The sequence below is a fragment of the Panthera leo genome, chromosome D4 (genome assembly GCF_018350215.1).
Source record: "Panthera leo isolate Ple1 chromosome D4, P.leo_Ple1_pat1.1, whole genome shotgun sequence".
NCBI classification, from domain to species: domain Eukaryota; kingdom Metazoa; phylum Chordata; class Mammalia; order Carnivora; family Felidae; genus Panthera; species Panthera leo.
Window position 1 is genome coordinate 46,333,537 of NC_056691.1, and position 26,186 is coordinate 46,359,722.

Consider the following 26,186-nt stretch of genomic DNA (forward strand, 5'->3'; position numbering starts at 1 on the left):
TTTTCTTTCTCTCTCTAGGAGAAAGGTGTGTGTGTGTGTGTGTGTGCGCGCATGTGTGTGTGTGTGCGTGTGTGTGTATACATACACACATCTTCTATATAACTCTATACACACACATATACATCTGGGAGATATATATGTATAAATACATAGCTCTCCTACTTTACTTATATGTCCAAGTACTGTATATCTATATAGGTATAAATATTTCCTTGCCATAGAGAAATATTAAGGATGGAACGTCAGCTCACTGGAAACCCAGAAACAGAAACAGCTTGACCTTAGTGTGGTAGTAAGGCAAGTGACTGTCTGTGAAGAATTGGACCAATATAAACAGGAGCCACTGGGACGATTGGAAAGTAGTTTTCACAGCTTTGTTTTCTTACCAACTGACCAAACATAAAAGATGAAACTCAATATGTGGCAGGGGCTTGGTTTTATATACTCTGTCCAACACCTTCCACATTTCCAAATAATTTGTTTGAGAAGCACACTTTGTGCTTTTTATTAAGCTCATGATGGGGCTGGATTTCTCTGTATTAGGAGACTTCATTTGTAAGTGAACTATAGCTTCAGGTTGGCCATCTGGAAAAATAAACTCCTCAACAGCCATGTAATTTGTCTTTTGTCTGGTTTCAGGCAGTGGATTTTTGGGGATTAGTATTGAACAAACAGCAAGCAGGCACTTTCTTGGCTCCTTGAAGCCCTCTCCCTTCTCCAAAGGGGCATCTTGCTAAGTTACAAGTTAACAAATGGTTCTTACTCATATAATGCCTTTGTCAACACTATGTATATATGAACCAAATTTTCAATAAAACAAAACAGCTTTCCTTTTCTATTTGGGGAGGTAATGCCATATGGACCAAAGCCTAAGGTCAGGAAAAGCATATTGCCTGGAACACAGGCCAACACACCAGCTGTGCCCTTGCACCAGAAGGTGAGGGGGTGGCGGGAGGAGACCTTTCTCCCTCAGCTCACAATGCTTACCCCCCACCCCTCTTCAACCCACCAAGTGACTAGTCTGGTTGTTTGGGAAATGTCATGAGGTACAATTCCCATGTTTTACTAAAACTAATTGTAAGTTTTTCTCCCCAAGCTTAAATACCAGATCACCTTCTTTAGATCTCAGCATGTAAGAGGTAGGGCTTCGCAAGCCCATGTCAAATATCATATTTGCTCAGATAAACACCATAGTTCTTGATAACTTACACTTGTTATGGTTCCAAGTACAGTTGCAGAATTATTCTGCCCTTTTGTTTCCTTGATAAGGAAGCAATTTCTTTGATTAGGAAGAGGGACATACATGTAGTTGTGGTTAAAAAATGGGAAAAAGGGTCAAGTAGGTTTGGGTTCCTGGCCTGGTTCAGCCACTTACTAGCTAAGTGAGCCTGGCTAAATGACTCACCTTTCTAAGCCTCAGTTTTTCCATATGTATTTTGGGGATCATGTAACTAGTAACATAACTAATAATCAGGGGCTCCATCTCATAGCATTGTAGTGACTACATGAGATAATGGAGACATGTGAAGGTGCTAACACAGGTCTTACCAAAGTAGTCAATAAATTTCAAAAATAAAATTAATTAGGGGCACCTGGCTAGCTCAGTCAGTTAAGCATCTGACTTCGACTCACGTCACGATCTCACAATTCTTGGGTTCAAGCCCCGTATCGGGCTCCGTGCTGACAACTCAGAGCCTGGAGCCTGATTTTGATTCTGTGTCTCTCTCTGTCTCTGTCCCTCCCCCATTTGCTTTCTGTGTCTCAAAAATAAATAAATGTTTAAAAAAATTTAAATTAAATTAATTAGGACAAATGTGCATTTGTTAGGCTCATACCACATACTCCCATACACTGTACTGGGCTTTTAAAAATATAATAATCATACCTACATTTTGTAATAAGCTTTCTGTGCCAAGAACTAAGACAAGGACTTCATAGCTACATTTCTATGATACAGGAATTGTTGAAACTCAGGGAAGTTCACCAGTATTTTTAAACTCACTTGTAGAGTCAGGATTTAAATCGGGATGCTCAGACTCTGCTTTTACCAAACTGCTAAATGCCTGACTATGGGAACACAGGTAAAACAGTGACTTAGTAATTTCATACGGTTTCCCACAATCTTCACAGAACAATGGCCACAGTAGATAGTGCCCTTGCTTGTCTCTGCTTAACATGCAGTCTTCTTGTCTTTATCCAAGTCCAGCACGAAGGAAACCAGTTACCTTCAGGTGTTCTGTCAAAGAGGTTTATCATTAGAGTCAAAAGCTACTGTGCTCTATAGATCCATATGAGTTTACTAGTTTGCTATGGCTGTTATAACCAAGCACCATGAACTGGTGGCTTAAACAGGAGAGATTTATTGTCTCACAGTTTTGAAGCCTAGAAGTCTGAAATCAAGGTTTTGGCAGGATTTGTTCCTTCTAAGGGCTCTGAAGGAGGGATCTGTTCCAGGCCTTTCTTATTGGCTTGTAGATGGCTGTCTTCTCTTTGTGTCTCTTTATACTGTCTTTCCTTTGTGAATATTTCTGTGTGCAAGTTTCCTCTTATTAAGGGGACACCAGGCATATTGGATTAGGGCCCATTCTAATGACCTCATTTTAACTTGCAGACTACCTCTGTAAAAACTCCATTCTCCAAACAAGGGCAAATTCTGGGCAACTGGAGGATTAGAAATCTGACATATGAATTTGGTGGTGGGGACACAGTTCTACCCCTAATAAACCCATTAGTGGGAATATGTCTTGTCTGCTGCAAAGTTTACTAAGTAGTGGTTGAATTAGAGAGAAGTACACCATGGACCTCCATCGTTAACCTCCAGCCATTTTTTATTGCTTTCACTCTTGTTCTCTGTTACCTGCCATCCCACCAAACCTGCTAAACTTTAGTTCTTTCTATGAAAATTGTTGGACACTTTTTATTTTCCTTTATAACTTCTTAGGGAAGGTCCTTGTTATATTCTGTAACAGGAAATGCAACTCTTTAATAGAAAATGTTGCTTGCTTAACCTGAAGCCATTCTCCCCAAAAGGTTCTTTCCTTCTTGTCACAACTTGTCCCCAAAATGCCAGATGAATATTTCTCTCGCTATTTTTTTCCCTGCAGCCAGAGGCAAGATTTCTCAACCTTAGCACTATTGACATTTTGGGCCAGATAATTTTCGTTGTTGAGGGATATCCTGTGCATTGCAGGATGGGTAGCAGCACCTCTGGCCTCTTCCCAGATTCCAGGATCACTAGCTTAGTTGCAACAAAAATGTGTCCAGACACTAACAAATGTCTCCTGGGTTGGGGAGCAGAATCATCCCTGTTTGATAACAACTGAACTAGAATGGGCATATTTGTATAGCAGATGGTAAGCACTCAAGAAATGATATTTTCCTTTCTTAACATTTCCCTAACTTTAAAGTTTGTTTGTTCATTTATTTTGGGGGGGGGGCAGAGAGAGAGAGAGAGAGAGAGAGAGAGAGAATTATGAGCAGGCTCCACACTGTCAGCACAGATCCTGATGCAGGGCTTGAACCCATGAACTGTGAGATCATGACCTGAGCCAAAACCAAGAGTCAGATGCTTAACTGACTGAGCCACCCTGGTGCCCCAAAATTTCCATAACTTTAGACCTTCTCCAAGTCTCTGTTTCAGCTTTCTTTATTGCCAGTAAATGTTGCCTGTTAAAAATAAGTAACATCTTAAAATTTTAGCTTCATCCAAGATGTATCCCAAAGATGTCTTATTGATTTCTCTTCTGGGTCTCCTCAATGCCCTACTAGATATTTCTATTAGCTTGTGTAGCTATCATCTTAAAATAAGCATACCTAAATGAAACTAAATTGTGTGTCAACTATAGCAGAGGAAAAAGAATTTTCTTTCTACCCTTTTGAGTTCTTAGCTGAGAACCCTGTAATAAAAGACAGGTTAACAGGAGAAAAACAGAAGTTTATTAGTATATATACCTCATGCATACATGGGAGATACACAGGGAAAAAAGAGTAACTCTCTGAGGTGGCTTAGAATTCAGGCTTCAATAGCATGTTAATAGGGGAAAAGGGGGAGTGGTATAGGCATCCGAAGGGAGAGTTATGATTTTTAGGAAAGATGAATGAGCCCTTAGAAGAAGGGATGAGAGAATTATAGCAAAGTTTGTCTGGGTGTGTTGTCAACTTCTAATCTCCTCTCCTGTGACAAAGGTCTATCTTTCCTGGTTGATAAGACTCCTGGGGAGACTCCTGGGGAGGCGTTTTGTGACAGCTGATTTTCTTTGGAGTATCTGTCTTTAGGCAGATAAGGGAATTCAAGAACAGTTCCTCCCTGCATTTGCTGTTTATTAAAAGTGCCTGCAGCTCAAAATAATCCACATATTAAAGCAGCATGTTTTGAGGTGGCATGTCATGAACTCCTGCAGTCGTATTTGAGGTAGCATATTAATTGTTTTTAAGTTTATTTATTTATTTATTTATTTGAGAGAGAGACAGAGACAGCATTAGTGGGGGAGAGGCAGAGAGAGGGAGAGAGAGAATCCCGAGCAGGCTCTGTGCTGACAGCCTACATGGGGCTTGAAACTGTGAAATCATGACCTGAGCTGAAACTAAGAGTCAGACACTTAACCGGCTGGGGTAGCATATTAAACTCAGAAACTGTAAGATTGGTCAGCTACTTGTCCAGCCTGAAACTGGGTGTTCTCTAGGAAGGGAGGCCACCATCTGGAGCTCAGAGAGTGCTAGCCTAACTACTGATTCTTTACAAGAGACCCCATACATAATGTCTACTGACGTGTACAAGCTTCAAGACATTTTCAAATCCAAAAGGTAGTATCGACTACTCCCAGATGAGCCAGGAAAGACTCTTAGAAGACCCCATCTTTCATTTGAATAAGAAAGAAAATGACATGGTGTTATTGCCCCCACAAGCCCCTTATACATTTGAAGTAAATCTTCAGATTTGTCAGGAGGCAAACTTGATCATGAGGTGTGGAAACAGAGTTTCCAGGGGGAGTGAGATTTGTTTGAATTTGTATACTGATGGATTTCTCAGATGGCATTGGGAGTGGGGGTTTGATGGGTAATAGGGAGGGGGGAAGAATAAAAAGGCAGCCTTTCTTATTATAAGCTACAGCCTGTCACTTAAGGGCATGTGCCTGATTATTTCTCTTTCACGCATGGGTGCCCTGTTTGCTGAAGGTGTTGTGAAAAGTTGCCAAGAGATAAATTCAACTGTTTATGAGAATCATTACGTGGTTCTGTGTTTATTTCCCTGGCACCCTCCAAGATCTATAATTTGAAGCTGAGCAGCTGCTTTCTGGTGCTTGTAAATAAAAGTATTTAAATTTGTCTTAAGCACATTGTTTGGAAAATGTATACAAAAAAGGGTGCCTTTGTAGCACTAGGGAATCCACAAGAAGAAGGAAAGGAAACTTTTTTATATGGCTACTGCTAACATTTATTGTGTGACTGGGGTAGTGTTACAGTCTCTCAGCGCTGGTCATAAAGATGATAATTAAGTAGGCGGTCCCTGTAGGCTTCCTACCAACTTAGAAGCATTTCTCCTTCTCAGGTTTCAGCTACTACCTCTCCTAAGTGGGAGCTGGAAAAGCAAAATAAGAAGACCTTTGAAGCCAACACAATGTCTCATCTGTCTTGGCTAGCTGTGTCGTAATATAACTGATATTATAGCAGGTAGCAGGGAAATATGTGTCAGGAACAATACAATTCCACATTTTGTTGGTAGCGGGGAACAGAATGTGCACCACCATTCTCACAGACATCCACTTCCTCACAGACTAGAGGAAGGTGGTCAACGAGGTGGCTGGCCAACTGTTGACCGAAAGTTGTTACCAAAATGGCTATCATGCAAATACTCGTTTATCAAAGTAATATTTAAAAAGCTGAACCTTTTAACTTAAAAGAGTATGTTTCAGTATTCCTCTTTTCCTTCACCCATGCTCCAGCAACTCATCTCAGGACTCCTAAGATGACATTCAGTCTGGTTCTCCAACATGTGTGTTAATGGGGAAACAAAGCCTAGTAATCACTGGGGTGGGTTAGCAAGACTATGACTTATCTACTAAGTATCCTTCTGTGTTTAGCTAGAAGCCATTGCTCTCCCGTTTTCTATAAAGAAAACTATTCCTATATCACTCTGGTTAGTAGGCAAAGGAAAGGTAAGAAACAAGAAGTGAGGATTTGCACATTTTGTTGTATAAGAAAAAAAGGAGTTCCCTGTGAATTTGTGGAATTAAAGTCTACAGATTCAGTTGCTTTTCTAATAAAGTTGCTAAATTTTGCCCCTCTTTTTTTTCAATGGTAGAGATTCAGCTTTGAATCATTTCACTGGGGTATAATCTACTCTACGTGGTTCTCAGTCTTGAAGATTCCTGATACATCCTGAAGGCACCAGACTACCTTATATCCAGAACTGTTTGCCCAGACCTGTGGGATATTTGGTTAATGAAGGTAACCATTTTGGGAACCTCTGCATCCAAACTCATTTTAGGCCAGTGTCTAAGACCACAAAGTGTCAAATGCTAAGCTGACCAAGTATTGTGTGAAGACCTGACTGAACTCTTTAATTCAAAAGGGTGAGCATAAAGAAAGAATCAAGGGGGAAATCATCACTTCCTCAAATCTGATTGAAGGTTGAGAGGGATCAAGGAAAACTTCAATAGCTTGGAAACTAGTCCCCAGGAAAACAATGAATAGGGCCTGGAAGAAAAGAAAGGAAGATTTGCTGATTAGCTTCCCCCGTGGAGAGAGTCTCTGCCACTTGGCTTCCTTTGATGAGATTACAGACTTCTGAAACTCATTCCCACCAGGAAGGTAGACACGTTGAAAGAACATCCTTCTAACTAGGCAGGGACACATTCCTTGTTCTTGGGAAAGTACATTATTTTGCTCTCTGGAATGACTTAATCATGTTTTCATCCTTGGGGCCACAGAGACCTTTCTTCAGGAGATTCTGAACCAATCTAGTCTAAGAAGAAGTTTAAGCTTATGTGATGAAGTTGCAAGAACTCCAGATAGCCAAATCACTGTATTTTTTATTTTTATACAATATTCCTCAACGGGGTAGAGAGATGTTAACGATCCTCTTACATTTCTCGTCCTTGAGTGTTCCAGTTGCATTTCTCCTTGGTTCCCTACACCCCACCCCAACTGGGAAAGGGGGATACAATCTAACCTTTTATTGATTTGGATGCCATAAACTAGCAAATAATTTCTGTCCCCTTTGTTTTCATACGCTCTCAAATCTCACTGTATCCATCAACTCCAATTCATACCATCATAATTTAAGATACTTAGAGTTGAATGGAATTTTAGTTTAACTTTAAAGTTCCCAACCTAAGCAGAAAGCCCCATTCCTGACTTACGGTCACTACATCTTCCGTAAAACCACCAGGACCTTCTTGGTTGAGTTGGTGTATTTTGGTATAGCTTGTCTTTAATTCACCATCCTCCACATACACCTTCCCCTTATTTCTCTGTTTATTCCAACCTCAAATATCTTTCGAGGCTCATTTTAAGTCATACCATTTCCTAATGGACTTCTTAGACTAAAGGTGATCACACAATCTTAGAAATCTAGCAGAATTCTAGAATCTTAGTGAAACCCCAAAGGGAATGTACAGATATTCTAGTTATAGGCTCTTCTTTTACAGATGTGAAACTGAAAACAAGGAAGGACTCATAGGAAACCAGGCCATATATTACATTTTGACATCCTCTTTAATGCAGCTATGAATAGTTTTTTTCTCTTTTAAACACTGGAAGTCTGTATTTTTTTTCCCCTCCCAATTGCAAGCTTCTTGAAGGCAATGATTATAATTTCTGTGTCTGTGTATTTTTCAATGGTCTCTCATACATACTAGGTTGTTCTAATTCAGTGCTGTCCACTAGAACTTTCTACAAAGGTATAAATGTTTTATAATATCTGAGCCGTCCAACATGGTAATCACTAGCCACATGTAGCTTTTGAGCACTTGAAATGCTATTAGTGCATCTGAAGAATTGACTTTTTAAAGTTATTTCATTTTCATTACCTTAAATTGAAACTTCTATAGACACATGCTGCTAATGATTACATTAAACATGGCAGGTCTCATTATTTTGTTGATTCACTGCAAGTGAAGAAAAGTTAGAGCACATTTGTTGACTTGATAATATCTTAATATTGTTTGAATCAGAATAACAGAGGTTTAGAGATGGAAAAGGCCAAGTCTCATCACCTCGATTAATAGCCCCAGAAAAGTGAAAGCATTCGATCAAGGTCACATGGGTAATTAGGAAAACAGCCAGCACCAGGGCCTAGGCCTCCTGGCTATAGTTTTTCTTTATTATTTTTTCATTATTTGTCATAGTCTCTTGGGGGAAGTCAGAGGAGGAATCAGGTAGTAAGTAGATAAGAAGAGAAAAACCAATAGAAATTTTAAAAAGTATGATAAGGATGACTGAGGATTATAGATAAGGAGGAAGGGAAGAAAGGATGTCATACCAGAGTAAAGAAATTTGTCAAAGGATGGAGACGAAGAAAGAAAAAATTAAAAGCTCATACTTTCAACCATGGACTGGTGTAAATGAAGAATCCCTTTTTCAATGCAAAACAATGTTACTGTAATAAATCAGGGACCATTTCATAGATGTACCCAGGATTACACAATGAAGAGAGTTTAGTAGTTACCGAACCATGACAAAGTCCCCATATAATGAATTACATTCCTCAAAACCTTTGTCAGACCAATCACAGAATTCCCTTTGAATGAGCATGGAATGTTAACATCTGGTACACCAAATGGAGATAACAGTTTCATCCAAAGCCTCAGTTAGTCAAGCTTTATCCCTCTCAGTTGTCCCCTGATCCCACTTGATCCTTCCTCTTGCTTTGCAACTAAATGAAGGAGAGACATCACTGAAGAGTGTTGGGTTCTGTGGCATGTAAGAGACCTGGGAAGTAGAAACACTGGTGGATGTGAATTGTCTGGAAGCCTAAAGAATGCTCCAGATGCCCCTTCTCCATAGGGAGTCAGAAGCTCCAGTAACCTATCAAGAGAAATAATTTGGATAGAGACTGTAGATAATCAGTAAATAAGAGAAGTAACTAGTTTCCAAAATCTCAGTGGTTTTCAAAACAGGATGCTACATTTTTGTTTATTTATTTTGTAGTGTTTTGTATTTCATACAAAGAAGGAAAGATGAAGGCTCATATCTGTAATATCATGCTCTGTAAACTGTGCTTTGTTTCTTTGTATCTTTTCCCTTTCTGGCAGGGAAGTAGAATGACACAGATTTTCTTACAGTGTGTGAAATATTTATTTTGTTACTAATTTAATGGTCGTTCAGTTAGGTCATGGGCATAGCTTTTTTTTTTTTTTTTTTTTTTTGCACCTTAAATGCTACTTTACCTGTTGACATGGCACCACTCTCTAGGTCACAAGGTTAGGTCAGAATTTACTCAGTTAGGATTCTAAGGTGGGGCCAGTCATCAGTCCTTACCAAATCTTATTCTGTCTCTGTTCCTCTCTCCTGTTTTCTTCTTCCAGGTTTCTCTGTTTCTTATTAACACTACCACCTGCATCAGAGCTCTGTGGGGGCGTTTTGGCTGTTCCTTTTCCCTTATATCCTACCTCTAGATAACTGCTCCAGCAAGCAGCTTTTCTTTCCACAGTAGCTCACATTTTTCTTCCTTTTATTACATTGCCTCCCCCCTATACCAGGGTGCTGTTGGTTTTCTGTGTCTCCTGTCACCAGCACATCATGAATCTTTCACAGATTGGGACTAATTGTATCCCTCGATAGCTCAAAAACTTTCAGTGGTATGAGATGCTTAAAAGGAAAAAACTTAGAGAAAGAGAAGGGAAAGGGGGAAGAGGAGAAAGAGGGGAAAAAAAAGAAAGGAGGAGGAAGTTGCCAGTGGAAAAAAGTAGAAAACTACGAAACTATATAAAAATTGAACATACATGGGGAGCCTGGGTGGCTCGTCGGTTAAGCGTCCGACTTCAGCTCAGGTCATGATCTCACGGTCCGTGGGTTCGAGCCCCGCGTCAGGCTCTGTGCTGACAGCTCAGAGCCTGGAGCCTGTTTCAGATTCTGTGTCTCCCTCTCTCTCTGCTCCTCCCCTGTTCATGCTCTGTCTCTCTCTGTCTCAAAAATAAGTAAACGTTAAAAAAAAAAATTTAAAGAATTGAACAAACAGTACTGATGGAGAGTCAAATCAATGGAAAACTATATTTCTTGCAATAGCTGTGAATAATTGCTTTAAAATATTTAACTTGAATTGCTACCTTCCAGCATATACCAAAATAACTTTCAGATTGATTAGAATGTTAAATGTAAAAAAAAAAAAATCTAAAAATAATTGAAAAATGTGGGAAATTGTTTCAGGTCAAGATTAGAGAGATCTTTCTAAATAAAATAAAGGCAAAAGAAGAATAATGAAAAAGATTAAGCATAACATAAGCCTTAACAATCCACTAAGAATCAGGGTGCCTAAATGACTCCGTTGGTTAAGCTGCAGACTCTAATTTCAGCTCAGGTCATGATCTCACGGGTCATGAGATCGAGCCCCACACAGGGCTCGGTGCTGACAGTGCACGGAGCCTACTTCTGATTCTCTCTCTCCCTCTCTCTCTCTCTCTGCCCTTCCCCCGCTGGCAGTTACTCTATCTCAAAATAAATACATAAACTTAAAAAAATTCTTAAAACACTAAAAAAAATCCACTAAAAACATATTCTCAAAATTCAAAAGCAAAAGGCCATCTTGGGAAAAATATTTCCAGGCAATATGGCATACAAAGTGTGAGTGCATTCAAAATACAAGATCTCGGGGCGCCTGGGTGGCTCAGTTGGTTGAGCATCCGACTTCGGCTCAGGTCATGATCTCACGGTCTGTGAGTTCCAGCCCCGCGTCGGGCTCTGTGCTGACAGCTCAGAGCCCGGAGCCCGTTTCAGATTCTGTGTCTCTCTCTCTCTCTGACCTTCCCCCCTTCATGCTCTGTCTCTCTCTGTCTCAAAAATAAATAAACGTTAAAAAAAAATTTAAAAAAAAAACAACAAAATACAAGATCTCTTACAAATCAGTAGGACGAAGAACACTCCAAAAGAAAAAAAAAAATTGCAAAGATTATGGAGAAGGAATTCACAAAAGAATATAAATGATCTATATTATGAAAAGAAAACATCAGAGCTATTGTGCTTTTTTTCTTTGCGCATTCTTGCCATTGCTTAAAGCTCATAAAATCCCTCCTCATTTCAGGATCAGTTAGTCAGCTGCATTATTTCCAATTTATATATTCAGTTTTCATTTCATATTTTAATACACTCAATCATTTGACTGCATGCTCTGAGATATTAGAGTCAATTCAATTGTAATCTTTCCCCACCTTCCTAGACTGTAAGCTCTTCGAGGGCGGGAACAATGTGCTATTTATTTTTGTGGACCCTACAGCATGCAGACGTGTATGGCACACAATCGTCTACACAGGAAGGGCAAAGAGGGAGGATCAGAGAAGTTTTGAGAGAGGGTACATCTTTTAAGGTGAGTTTTAAAATTCAAAAACGTTTTCAAATACGGTGGGTTTTCTTTTTCCTTTTGTGTGTGTCTTTTGGGTTAAACCTGGCTTAAAGTCACGGTCATAGGACTTAAGAGAAAAGGGTACTGAAGAGAGACAAATGAGGATTTGAATATGGACACTACTCATCATTTCACTCTGAGCCTCAGTTCCTCATCTGTAGAACAGATATCATGACTCCTACTTGCATGGTTATTAAGAAGATAGAAACCCACACTTGTAAAGTGATCAGCATGCTGGTTCCATTCCCTTCGTATTCCCCTTTCTGCTATTCTGAAGTAAAAATGTGGTGACGTGTGAAAACATCTTGTAACACGGGATTTTTTTTTTAATAGCACAATGCACTATTAATTAAAATTTTGGTATATATGTAAGTGTAAATTGCTTGTTATGCTTTTGCTAATGAGAAATTGAATAGAAGCGATGTTTGGGGGGAGAAGGTTCAGAGTATTTTATTTTATTTACATAAAAAAAAGTAGAACAAAGTGAAATGTGAAAAGCAGGTAATTCAAAAGATTCTATCGTGTCGGAGTCCTCTGGTAGAAATGGCATGGATTTGGGGGTCAGGAAAACTTGAGTGTCACTCTCAGCTCTGCACAAACTCCAGGGCTACCTTCAGCCAGTTACTTGTCCTCATCAAGATTCGATTTCTCCACCTGTCACGCTGGGATTAATAACATTTTCACAGCAGGGGCTGTTGGGAAGACGAAGATAAGTAAATGAAAGCATATGGTACATAGGTGATATTTGATAAATGCTGCCTTTCCCCCCCCCTCTTTCTTTTTCTTTCCTCTCAGAGATGACATAGCCAGCCTGAGTCATCATAATACCTCTGGGTACTTGGATGTTTAAAAGACCTCATGTAATTTTTTAAGTACCTACCCAACTATCAATGAGTGACTTAGGTGTCAGGAAGAAGAGATTCTACTTTTAAAAGTGCCCTTAGACTCGACCCCTGTGTTTACAATAGGATTTTTGGATCTGTGCCTGTCTCACGACACACAGTCTAAATCTCCATGCATATTTAGTTAATCTCAGTTCATCTTGTAGACACACAGCCATCATTTTGCTCTTGGGAAGACTGAGAACATTGTGTCCCAATTCTTTTGTTGTAGGGGACTACCATTAGTTTTTACCACTGCCTGCTTTTTAAATTTTGTGAGCTGTAAAATGTAGTACTATATATTCCTGAGTAGGGTTTTTTTTTTTTCCCCACTGAGAGTATTTAAGTTGAATGTGTTTTTAATAGTCTGGGAGGGAAGATACTGGTAATAAAGCAAAGCATTCGAAGTTTTAAAAATAAGCAATACATTTATAGCAATTATGGAGGTCCCTTTTTCTCTAAATGTGTATTTGTTTTTGAGAGAGAGAGAGGCGGGAGGAGGGAGAGAGAGAGAGGATCCCAAGCAGGCTCTGCCCTGTCAGTGCTGTCAGCCTGATGTGGGGTGTGGGACTTGAACTCATGAACTGTGAGGTCATGACCCGAACTGAAATCAAGTGTTGGACGCTTAACCAGCTGAGCCACCTAGGCGCCTCATGAAGGTCCCTTTATTAGTGATTAAATATAGTATTATAGAATAGTATATCTAGAGTGAAAAAATGCTAATCATCAACCAGCAGTAGTTCTTTTTTGTTTTTTAATAAAGGAATGCTTATATTTTATTTATTTATTTTAATTCTATTTTAGATAGAGAGGGTGGGTGGAGAGAGGCAGAGGGAGAGAGAGAATCTTAAGCAGGCTCCTCAGTCAGCACGGAGCCCTATGCAGGGCTTGATCCTACAACCCTGGGATCACGACCTGAGCCGAAATCAAGAGTTGGACGCTCAACTAACTGAGCCACCCAGGTGCCCCAGGAATGCTTATATTTTAGAGTGAACGAGGCATGGCCTGTGATATTTGCCTCAGTGAATTTCACTTAACAGGATATACTATAGTACTTATATTGCTATTTTGTCTTTAAAATTGCTACTTAAGGAATATGACTCTAGCCTCTCTTATATTTGCTTTCAGTGTGGCCTTGAATGAAAAGAGGCAACATCCCTTTTCTCCAAAGATAAAACACTCTCCACACACCATTTTCTCTTCCTTTTCTAAGCTATGGGGATGTGACTTTGGTGTTTCCTTTACCTCTATGTCCTGTATCATAACTATCTTGCTAGAATCAAAACTCTAGTTATTAGTCAACCTGTCTTAACTTCAGATTCGTTTCTGTTAGGGAGGAAGGTTATTGTTGATGTAAGCCTCCTATGTCTATATATGTACTTTGTAGAAATTATCTCAATTACTTAATTTAGGTGATATGGATTTGATTGTCCCCATTTCAGAGCTGAGGAAAAAGAGGTCCACAGAGTTTCAGAAATTATTCCACACTCTTATCCAGTGAGTTGAAATTGTAACCTAGATCTGAATAGTTGTCAACACAAATTCTTTCCAATTCTGCAGGCTCCTGGACGTTTACACTGATTCTTTAGAGTTCTTGAATAGCCTTTTTGTGATTAAAAGACTATGTAAGGATAGTCTTCTATATCTGCAAATAGGTACAAGTTCAGGCTTTTGAGGGGAGAGATGAAGAATGTACCTTTCAACATGGTCTTTTTCAAGCATGTGTCATATATCCAGGTGGCATGGGGCATATGGGACCTACTCTCCAGAGACAGAGACCATGACTGTAGGTCAAGTCTTGGGGGCGTCAATGACATGTACACAATAGGTGAAAGGCACTTACAATCTTGGCTCCCTGTTGGCCTGTTCCCCCTGTTCTCGGAGTGGTTTATGGGGCTGTGAAACTAAGAGTGGGCTGGCTTGACATATGGGAGGTTCCGCTCTAAATAAGACGGATGGAGCCAGGAGTCTAAGAGAGCAGTCAATTATTAGGGGATGTGGGTACGTTCAGCTAAAGTATTTAACATTGGTCTTATCCAGAGACTTACTAACTTTGGTGCATGTGATCACCTGGAGAGCTAACGAGGAATCAGTGGTCCAGTAGGGGAAGACCTGGCTCTGTGTGCTCTTAAGTTCTCAAGAAGATTCTGATACATGCCCAAGTTTGAAAAACACTAAACCGTATTTTGAAATTCCTATCTCATCACCAAGTAATGACTATGAAAAAGCGGTCATATGTCCTTTTCTTTGTTGTTATAATGTAGAAAGATCTGCTGATTGACAATTTGAATTCAGAAATATTTGTTTATATTTTATGCAGTTATCTCAGGCTGATAAATGCATTCCCAGGATGAGGTCTTTGGAAGAATGAGCACGTCAAGGACATCTGAAAGATTCTCCTTCTCAAACTTTGCTTTCCCCGTGGGAAACAGTGCGAGGGAAAGGAAATGAATCCTGACCCTCCCTGGAGGCAATGCTTGCACATATTTTGGAATCTGAGGGGCAGCTGCCAATTTCACCTGCAGGCAGGAAGTACACACCTGTTAGCTATTTTTTAAAATAGCCTGTACTTGGCCAGATTACAAGGAACACTGTTGTCACGGCATTCAAAAAAGGAAGCTGACTTACCTGCAAGTAATCCTTATTAAAGGAGATTTTAGGAAGCTGGACACTTGAGAAAAGCAGGCAACTGTGAAAAGAATATCTCCTGCTTACCTTTGTGAAAGCCAACAATTACCCCCAAATTGGGCCGGGATTAGATAAGGCAATCAGTTGTAATAGAGTTGATATCTGGGAAGGGGGGAAGTACGAGTCATTTAGAGATAAACCTCTTATGCTTCCCTTTCCTTGATCATCTTTATCCTTGCACCCACCCCTACCTTTATACATAGCGGTCACTGGTGGGGTGAGGGAGGAGTGACTTTGGAAGTGCGCCTTAACCAGGCTTTTGTGTGCATTGTCCAGGGCTCAGGGCTTTCTCATCAGCAGGCTTTCCTGCCCTGTCATTAGTCCTGGTGGCAAAAGAGACTCATTCCCATGAACTGACCCATGCGGCGAGCAGGTCACCTCGGACGGAGGCTTGCTGCTTCATTCAAAGGCTTCTGAGATTCCCAGATGTTGAGGCAAGATGCAAATATGGGGACGTGCTTTTCATCGCTCCTCAGTTCATTTTCTGACCATTGGGAGTCATGGGGTTCTATCTGCTGACCAAATGGATGGTTTCGCCGGACATGGTGGACTCTGAGCGTTCACAGTTGCAATTGCAAAAAGAGTCTCTTTGTGAGAGCAACAGTTAATTCTCTCTGAATGTTACCACAGCTTAGGGAGAATAAGTATTCCACCCCCCTTACATTTCCCCCCTCGCTTTTGCTTAAAAACAGGTAATTGGAGCAGGGCTTCGAAGTGTAATCTTGCCCAAAGGCTAAGCTTGCCACCTAATGACACATGGTTGTTCTTCTTTATTGAGGCGGTCTTGCACTCATTATCCCTAAATTAGTTCCCTTTTCTCCTTTGCTTTATTATTCATCCATCAACTCCTTTTTCATCTGGATTTTTCCAAGTGAACCATGGCAAAGTGTCTCTTTGTGAGGTTGTGTGTCTGTGCGACAGTGCATCTGTGTGAGTGAGCGAGCCCCCGTCCTCCCCGTGCCCCTCGTTTACATTAAGCGTTTATTTAAGCCAAGGCAGTGGAAAGCTGACAAAATTCTTTGGCACTGATTGCCTCATAATGATCTGACATCAATCCCGGGGAGGAAAATTTAGCTGAAAGAGGAAGAAGCTGGAATTCAGTTGCAGGGTTCCCTTGGCACAGCCAGAGGCAGGCCGCTCAAACTCAGAGAAAAAAAAATTGAAACTGGTTTTTCCATGTAGTCGAGAATGTTTGTGTAAAAGTATAATTATGACTTTAACATCCTGTTCTGTCAAAGGAAAAGTTTCATATACCACTTGGGATGTTATATCCAGCTGGTCACATGACACGAGGTAAAGACAATACTGACCCGGGTTGGACTCCCTACTTTACCCCTGGTCATCAGTATTACTTAACCTGTTGGAGTCTCAGTTTCCTCACCTAAAATAGGAATAATGATATCAACTTCACTGGTTTGTGGTGAGGATTAAAAGAGATGATGTTCAGAGTGCGTAATACAGTGACTGTTAGATTGTAGGTAACAAGTCATATCAAAGATTTATCATCGTAATTCCCTTATAATGAACTGAAACACAGCTTGGAAAAATTTTGGTTTAATGGCCTAAGAATCTGAGCTTAGATTTTTTTTATCTCTCTGTCTCTCTCTCTCTCTCTCTCTCGGATCACCTCTTTCATCATCTTGAAAAGGGACCTAGCATTTTCTGAAGCACACCAGGCATTTCTGTTACTTACTGGACACTCTGCTTGGTGGTGTATTCTTCTCATCAGACACTTGTGTAAACTCTGCGAAGGCTAATTATCAGTCCCATTTTGCAGAGGAGAAAATTCCCATTTTGAGAGGCTCTGGGAGGTTGAGTAGCTTGTTCAAGTTTCCAAAGTTAGTGGTGCAACAAGTATGCAAACAAGAGTTTGTCAAGTCCCAAAGGGTATAAACACAATTGAGAATTAGAGTCTCTTTCATTTGTCTACATTTGCTTTAAGAAAGCAAATATCCCTCACATATTATGTAACAAAATCTTCGGATTCAGAGGGTTAGTGGACTCATTTAGTCTGAACAGAGGAGGGAATATTAGCAACTTTGTCTAACTGCTTGATTCTGAGGGTAAATATGTGATATGTGTATGCAATATATCACATTTGCTATTGATATTATTGAACAGATTCAATCATTTATGTCTCTCTGCTGGCAGGAATGCAAACTTATGGAGCCACTCTGAAAAACAGTATGGAGGTTCCTCAAAAATTTAAAAATAGAACTACCCTAAGACCCAGCAACTGCACTACTAGGTATTTATCCAAAAGATACAAACATGCTGATTCGGAGGGGCACATGCACCCCAATGTTTATAGTAGCACTGTAGGCAGTAGCCAAATTACGGAATGTCCATTGACTGATGAATGGGTAAAGAAGATGTGGTATATATACAATGGAATATTACTTGGTGATCAAAAAGAATGAAATCTTGCCATTTGCAACAACGTGGATGAGTGTATTATGATAAGTGAAATAAGTCAGAGAAAAACAAATATCATATGATTTCACTCATATGTGGAATTTAAAATACAAAACAGATGGACATAGGGGAAGGGGAGCAATAATAAGATAAAAACAGACAGGGAGGCAAACCCTAAGAGACTCTTAAGTACAGAGAACAGACTGAGGACTGCTGGAGGGATATTGGCTTTGGGGATGGGCTAAATGGGTGATGGGCATTAGGGAGGGCACTCGGGACGAGCACTGGATGTTGTATGTAAGTGATGAATCCCTAAATTCTACTCCTGAAATCATTATTACACTATATGTTAACTAACTTGGATTTAAATTAAAAAAAAAAATCATTTCTGCCTCTTTCCCAACATGATTTCCTCCAGACACACATCTCATAGACTACAGCATTACCATCTCATCGTCTTTACCCTACTGGAATATTCCAGAGGTAGTCTCCCCTCCTTACCTCCACCATATTCCAGTTCATATCTCCCTTCTCCTCATCAGGCCATGGGTTCCTGAGTGTTCTCAGCCTCTATAATGCTGATAACCCTGGGTTGTTGGATATGTTCTATTACCTCCTATTCCTTCCACATGAATCCTCTTTCTTATCCTGCCAAGTCATTTCTTTCTCCTCTACTTTTTATCCTTCTTCTGTGAAACCAGAGTTAGCTGGGAAGAAGTTCAATAAAGTGGTATAGGGAAAGATGTAAAGGTTCTAGTTCTAGCTCCAATTACCTGGATAAGTGATTTAACATCTCCATGACTTAGTTTCCCCACCGGCAAAAACAAATGTTCCAGTTGTAATTTTCTATGATTTTTCTTGATCATGGCTCCGAATGCTGCAGATGCAATTTTTGTGCTAGGGCTTCCTAAAGTGGTTGTTTCTTCACAAACTGGCACCCATACATGGAGGGCAAGGAGACTGAAGAAAGAGGCAGGCCATTCCAGGTTGGTAGGTGACCGGTTTAACAAGCAAGAGAACTCATGTACAAGGTTTGTCTTGGGCAGCTGCTGGATGAGTAGCTCTCTGAACCTGCCTAACAGAATTTTAAAAGTTTATATAGAGGACTTAATGGGGTTTTTTCATCACATATTTGGTCCAGATGATCTCAATAACACATTACTCTCTCGAGGTTGCATCCTTGAAACTGCTCCTACTGTGGGAACGGTGGGCCGAATGTACATGCTAAGCAGAGGGGAGGGGCTGAGAAGCCTCCGATTGTCCAGGTTCAGTTCACAGGTCACATCCCCTTGATGGCCTTCTCCAACAGATGTACAGTCTCTTCTCCAAGGACGGAGTTGGTAGCAATAATAACATGTGTATATAATAGTTTGTATTCATAAGAATGGTACTTTGACATCATTTTATTTGTTCCTTCCAACACAGCAACTTGAGCCCAGTCACTCCGCTAGTCAGTAGCAGGGCCTGAATATAGTCCTCTTGGTTCTGAATTCTTTTCTCTGTACCTCAGCAGAGTGACATAAGCTGGCTGGGCATGAGGAGAAGAAGATCAAAGGGCTTTTTTGGTATGTGTGTCTGTGTGAGCTGTGCAGGGAGAGTGAGTGGATAGTGTGGGTGGAGAGTAGAAATTTAAGGATAGAAGTGGTGGTATGAATTTTTCAAAAGGAAAAGAAGTCTGCCTGATTAATTATTGTCTCAGGACTTGCAGTTTCTCCTGAACACCTACTGGATAACATCTGAGTAAGAGAGTGTGCTGGGAGTAAAACAAACAAAAACATACATATAACTGATTTAAAAATCCTTGGGGTGTTTGGGTGGCTCAGTCGGTTAAGCATCTAACTTTGGCTCAGGTCTACTGTCTCACAGTTCGTGAGTTTGAACCCCGCCTCGGGCTCTGTGCAGACAGCTCAGAGCCTGGAGCCTGCTTCAGATTGTGTCTCTCTCTCTCTCTCTGCCCCTCCCCCACTCATGCTCTGTCTCTGTCTCTGTCTCTGTATCTCTCAAAAATAAATAAACATTAAAAAAAAATAAAAAATTCTAAACCCAATACTAAAGACTGCAGTGAAAGTTATAGTGACTTAGGGGATTTTTCTGTTTTCTGGATGGTGTTTTGCCTAAAATGAAAAACAGTCCTTATTTGAAAATCCATCCTATGGTTAGTGCAAAGATTAGTTTATACAGTCCCTTGAGTTACAAGGCTAGAGACCTGTAACTTCTTTTTAAGTCAAGATCAACAACTCCTTCTCAAGTTGACCCTGTCTTGCCTTTATAAGATGAATCAAATTTAAATCTGTCTATTGTGTATTCAGTGGCCTCTCTTGGCCATAAACAAGTCCATTGTCCATTAAAAGGCCAGAGGCATATTCCAGATTCTTTGTGAAAGAATCAAATATCTCTCTCTTTGTTGAGGAGGTGATTTGTTAGCGGTGGGAATGAAAGGGGAACAGGGAAATGGTTTCATCATATGTCCCAGAAATCCAATGTAATGCGTTTGGCCCAACCCTTTCTCACTTAAGATTTAAACCAATATTTATTTTTGAAAGGAAATACAACCTGCATGCATCTGCCTCAGTAGCCTTGTTGGCTTTTATTGATAGGAAACAGGAAGTTACTGTTTTACCAACACTACAAAAGACCTAAAGATCGACTGAATTTTAATCTTGGCAAATGTAGCTTCCACCCTGAAAGGTGGACCGAAGTTTCCAGGTAATAACAAAAGAAAGATAAATATTATCCTTAAGTGTCTTCCAGGATAAGAAAAGTGGAGAAGACTGAGCAAGTTCTAAGAATTACTGATTGTTTCATTTTGTCCCAGAGCCAAGATAATTTGTTCTTGAATGCAGATTCTCACATGCGTAGGTGATGGTACAAATCATTCAAGCAATTCTGGCTATTGACGCTAAAGGCTTAGCGTAAAAAGGAAAAAAATGACTGTAATAACATCTTTGGCTTTGATTATTTGCGCCCTTCAAAACAAAAATCATGAGTGCATGCTGTTTATTCTAAAAAGACTCACTATTTTGATCTATATTTTTTTTTACATAAAATAGAGCAAGGTTTGGAAGAACAGGAGATGTTTTTACATCATACTGAAAAAAAATTGTCTTTTATCTTATACTATATTCTAAGCAGCCTAATTCAAGAAAAAAATGTTTCACAGAACATATTCATTATTTTTTCTCACCTACTATAAAGATATGACACTGAACTGTTTTGATTTTCTGTGTTTAGCTAATTCAGCCTAAGATTTGCCTGTGGAAAAATTTGACTTTAAAATGACTGTCCTTGGCCCAGATAAGGGTTCTCAGGGGGGTGTTGGGGAACATTGGCAACCAAATTCTATAGACCTGGCTCAAACTGGGGTTATGACAAGTGGTTTTGAACCTTCTGTTTTTGTACATGCTCTGTGAGTCTGTACCTTTGTACAAAGGTCACTCATCTAAAGAGACACAAAACTCTTCTTGCTCCTACTCTGATACCATAAAGTCAGCCCTGACTTTCACCCTTGATGGATACATATTTCTCAGGGGTTACCGAAGGAGGCAAAAGAATTATTTATGGTTAGTTACATCTTATCTCCGAATCCCTATCTGGTCATTTACCTGTGACCCCAGGTATTCCCTTGTCATTTCTAACCTAAGCTTATCTCATTTTCTCTGAGCCCACCTTGGCATCCATTTCTACTCATAATAGGCAAGACACCTCCTTTCAAAAATGTAATACGAGCAGCAAGCACCAAGTGATGCTAGTAATGAGGTAACCATCTGATAGATGGTTGTAAACTTCCTGCTAGAAAAGGAGCCAAATCCTACCAGGGGCCATCTTAGGAATCTAGTCAGTGGGCATATTTGGTTGGAGATGGATACTGTTGGAGAGAGAGGTAGCTTTTAATAGTCATCCAAATACTTAATGGGCCATTTTCTACCATAACATGTGTTTAAATAATTGAATGCCAAATGTTTGAGATATCTATCTATCTATCTATCTATCTATCATCTATCTATCTATCTTAAGGTATTTAATTTGATCATTGCATCAGCCCAATGAGGTAGGGATTATTAGGATCCCTAGTTTGCCAGATGAGTAAACCAAGGCTTACAGAGGTTAGGTGAATCATTGTCAAAGAGCAAATGAATTGGGAGGTCTATTCCAACCCTGGACCATTCTTTATAAATTCCATGCTGTTAACCACTATACTATTCTTAATCTATCAGACTCGATCTCTTCATCCATATTTATAAAATATTTGAAGTCCCCCTCTACTACCATGAAATAAATGTATAGGTGATGTAACATACCTACATATAAAATGTTAACTTTCATGAAATGGAATACTGCTCAACAATAAAAAGGAGCAAACTACTAATTACACAAAGTAACATGGATGAATCTCAAAAAAAAAAAAAAAAAAACCATGTTGAATAAATTGGGGCACAAAAGTATACATTCTTTGTGATTCCATTTGTACTTTATTTAAGAGTAGCCAAAACTATTCAATGGGATTTGATATAAGAACACTGATTGCCTTTGTGTGTGGAGAAGGGAGAGAACTGATGATAAAGAGGCCATGAGGTGAGCAGAGAGATGGAAATGTTCTATGTCTTGATGGGGTATTGAATATGGATTATGTATTTATCAAACTTATCAAAATATACTTAAGATCTGTGTGCTTTATTGTTTGTAATTATAACTCAATAAAAATTAAGGTCAATATAAAATTCTAACATTATAGGAGAAATAAAAAGATTTTTAAGTAAGTCATATATTTTCATATATGAATGCTAAAGAGCATCTATATTCAAAGACATAATGAAGTAGTCCTATGTATGCATCTAATATTAATAAATAAATTTGGATTTTCAATTTTTTAAAAAAATTTTTAACGTTTATTTATTTTTGAGAGAGAGAGAGAGAGAGAGAGATGGCTCAAGCAGAGGAGGGGCAGAGAGACAGGGAGACACAGAATCTGAATCCGGCTCCAGGCTCTAAGCTGTCAGCACAGAGTCAGACGTGGGGCTCGAACTCATGGATGGCAAGATCATGACCTGAGCTGAAGTCAGATTCTTAAACAACTGAGCCACCCAGGCACCCCAGGATTTTCAATTTTGAATTGAATATTGTCAAAGCTTTTTTTTTTTTTCACATCACATTTCGAAGATATTATAGATACATACATACATAGAGGTCCAGTTAGAATGGGATAGCTGCAGATCAGACAGATAAAATGTGTTATATTGGGTTCACCAAAGTTACCAGTAGTGACTGCTGTTTTGGGGGAATCTTGAACTAGTCTTGTATGCACCCCTGCTCCCCAAGTTTTCCTCAATTTTCGCAGTAGTCTTAATTGGAAAATTCAGTGAATAAACTAGGCAAAAATTATTTTTGTGTGTATATATAAAACAGAGTTTAGAGTTTTATTTAATGTTTACTAATTTTTGAGAGAGAGAGAGCACGAACAGGGGAAGGACAGAGAGAGGGAGACAGAGAATCTGAAGCAGGTTCCATGCTGTCAGTGCAGAGCACAATGCAGGGCTCGGTCCAACAAACCATGAGATCATGACCTGAGCTGAAACCAAGAGTCTGACGCTTAACCAACTGAGACACCCAGGGGCCCTAAAACAGAGTTGAGTTTAAAGTTCTGATGACTACGTATTGGGTTCTATCTGTAAGAATGTCCAAACATCAAAAAGATGTGTGAAGGGTGCCTGGCTGGCTCAGTCAGAAGAGCATGTGACTCTTGATCTTGGGGTCATAAGCTCGAGCCCCACATTGGGTGTAGAGATTATGAAAAAAAAAATAATAAAACTTAGAACAAACAAAATAGCCCCTCTGTGAATCACGGAATGCTTCTTCATTGTGTAGGAATCTCCTCCCCTAGCAGGATGTTTTATCTGCCTCCCTGGCCCTTGTGCATCAAACATATGTAGGGGGTGGTACATATGAAACATTGTGACAACTTGAAACCTCGCACACATCTCTGTCTCCTCAAAGGGAGAGACACTGGCTGAGTGTGTCTCAAGTGCTACTTCTTTTGCTAAGCTTTCTTTAACTATTTTTCAGGCTTGTCAACACGTCTTTCTTCTGTCCTCCTAGATTTCCAAGGATATTTCTATTTAAAAATTATTATTATCATTACTTTTTACTTTTGTAATTGTTAGTATATTTATCTATGTCTCTCCCGAAATGATAATGTCCTTGATGTTGGAAATGTTTTTATCTCTAGCACTCAGCACAGTTCAGGCACTCTGCACATGCTTGTTGAAAGCATGAATGACAGGATTAATGAAATAATAAATGCAAACATTAAATCTGCTGAGTCCATATCACTCACGCAATGAACTGAATTTACTTTTCTTTAATTTAATTACCTATCACACACATACTATTATGTTGTATGGTTGGGATTTACTAGGATTAGAGAAACTTAGATTGAGAAACAAATAATTCTTTCAATAAGCTCTTTTTTTCTAAAAAAAAATGTGCTACCGGCATCAAAAGGTAAATAAATAGGTGTGTTTTACATAAAGACCTCCTTCTTCTCATTTCCTTTTACTGAAATTAAGATGTGATGATAAGTGCTGTATTCATTTTTAACCCCAAATTATCTCACTATTATGTAACAAACAAACAAAGAAAAGGGACAGATTGCATAAGGGCATCTGCATTTATTTTAGAAGACAAAATGGGATTTTTAAGATACTGCTGTTAACAATGGGAAAGAATTCCCTGTTACCCATTATGCCCAGAAGGGCAGCTCTGTGACCTCTGCACCTGAAGCCTTATCAGGGTTCTTACCTATTGTTATCTGTAAACCATCTCAACAGGGCGGGCATTCATAGCTGCCCAAGGATATGGGACCTACTTAGTCTTGGAGTGGCCTCCAAAATTGTGATTAGATAGACTTGTCTCATTTCCAGTCCCTCCCAGCTGTTAAGAACACTGGATGAATTTTCAGATCTCTCAGCTCGATGGAAACAAAGAGGTACAGTGTTAAGTAGCCACCAAACCTCAGCCTAACTACTGTGGCTTTGCTCTGTAAATATGAGAGTTGGGCTCCTTGTGTTTATTTTTCTCATAAACCAAAAAGGGCTAATAGAATTAAGATTTCCAAAAAGACCCAGGCTTGGAGGTCTGTTTTACTATAAGTGTAAACAAAAATAAAACACTAGAAGTCCCTTTTGCAGATTTTGTTTCCCTTATATATGAAAGCACAGAATTCAGGACTGGTTGGGAACCACCAAAAGTAAAGGCCAGATTTTTACAATCTGTTATATCCTTTTTTGGGGTGGTAGGAAATTATTCCCGAATTCTGATGAAGACTTGCCTGGGACATTTTAAGGACAAGTTTAGTGGGCCCTTTGGAACTTCCTTATATTTGGACTCAAAGGTAGGATATTCTAATTTTGTCATCATTGTATTTGGGGCATTTCATTGAGAAGGAACTTTTAGATGTCTCTTGGGTGAGTAGTTCTAAGGCCAATTGGGAATATTTCAATATTCAATATATTTCAATATTCAATATTTCAATATTTCAATATATACTTCAATAGACACTGAAAAAGTCTCTTCTTCCAAAGAGTTCAAGATAGTCTTTGTTCAGGTGTTTTAATTCTCTGTGCAGTATTTCTTGACCCACAAACATTTGTAAATATTTTTTAGAAGACAAATTGGATGGTGTCTGAAAAGGTGTATTGATTATTACTGAATATATATGTGTATATATTTATTCAGAAATATGTTTTCTTTTTGTTTTCAATCTTTAAATATTTATTTATTTTTGAGAGAGAGAGAAAGAGAGCGTGTGAGCAGGGGAGGGGCAGACAGAGAGGGAGACACCGAATCTCAAGCAGGCTCCAGGCTCTGAGCTGTCAGCACAGAGCCTGACTTGGGGCTCGAACTTACCAATGGTGAGACCACGACCGGAGCGGAAGTCGGACACTTAACCGACTGAGCCACACAGGTGCCTATACATGTTCAGAGACATGCTCTGTATGTGTACATATAGATAAATAGATAGCATCTCTCAAAAAAGAGGAACTAACGGCTCTTTCCAGAGAAAGGCTGATCTCGCGGGGTGTCGCGAGTTCTACAGGCGGCTGCGGAGTCCTGAAGTGAGAAACATCTGGGCGCTCCGGTGCACTAGAGGCCCCACCTCTCACCCTTGTCTGTAAGGAGTCTGGCTCACGCAGCCTACCCGGCAACCCCCAACGCCAAGTGCGCAGAACCAGCTCTGGCCCACACGCTCTGCGGGACCACCCCAGCCCAGACTGGGGAAGTGAAGTGCGCATGCTCCAGCCGCAGAGCTACAGCCCTCCAGGAGGACAAAGGAGAAGCGCGGAGCTTCTGGTGAGGAACCCCCGGGGCCCCAATTGGGTGTTTGCCAAGGTGCAAGGCCTCAGCAACCTGAACCACTACTCCTGGGGGCAGTTGTGTTTCCCCGCGGCTGTGAGGTGCCCAGAATTTGCCGTGGGAAACCACTGCTTCCGGTCTCTGGAGGCTTTCCCCTGGAGAGCAGCCTCAGAGGCTTGCTCTGCCTTTCTGGCTCGCCTAGTTGCCATCACCCTGCAAAGGGGGCGCTGGCTCCTTCATCCAGGCCTCAAGTGTTCTCTTTTGAATGCCGTGGGGGACGCCCGAGTGCCAGGGTC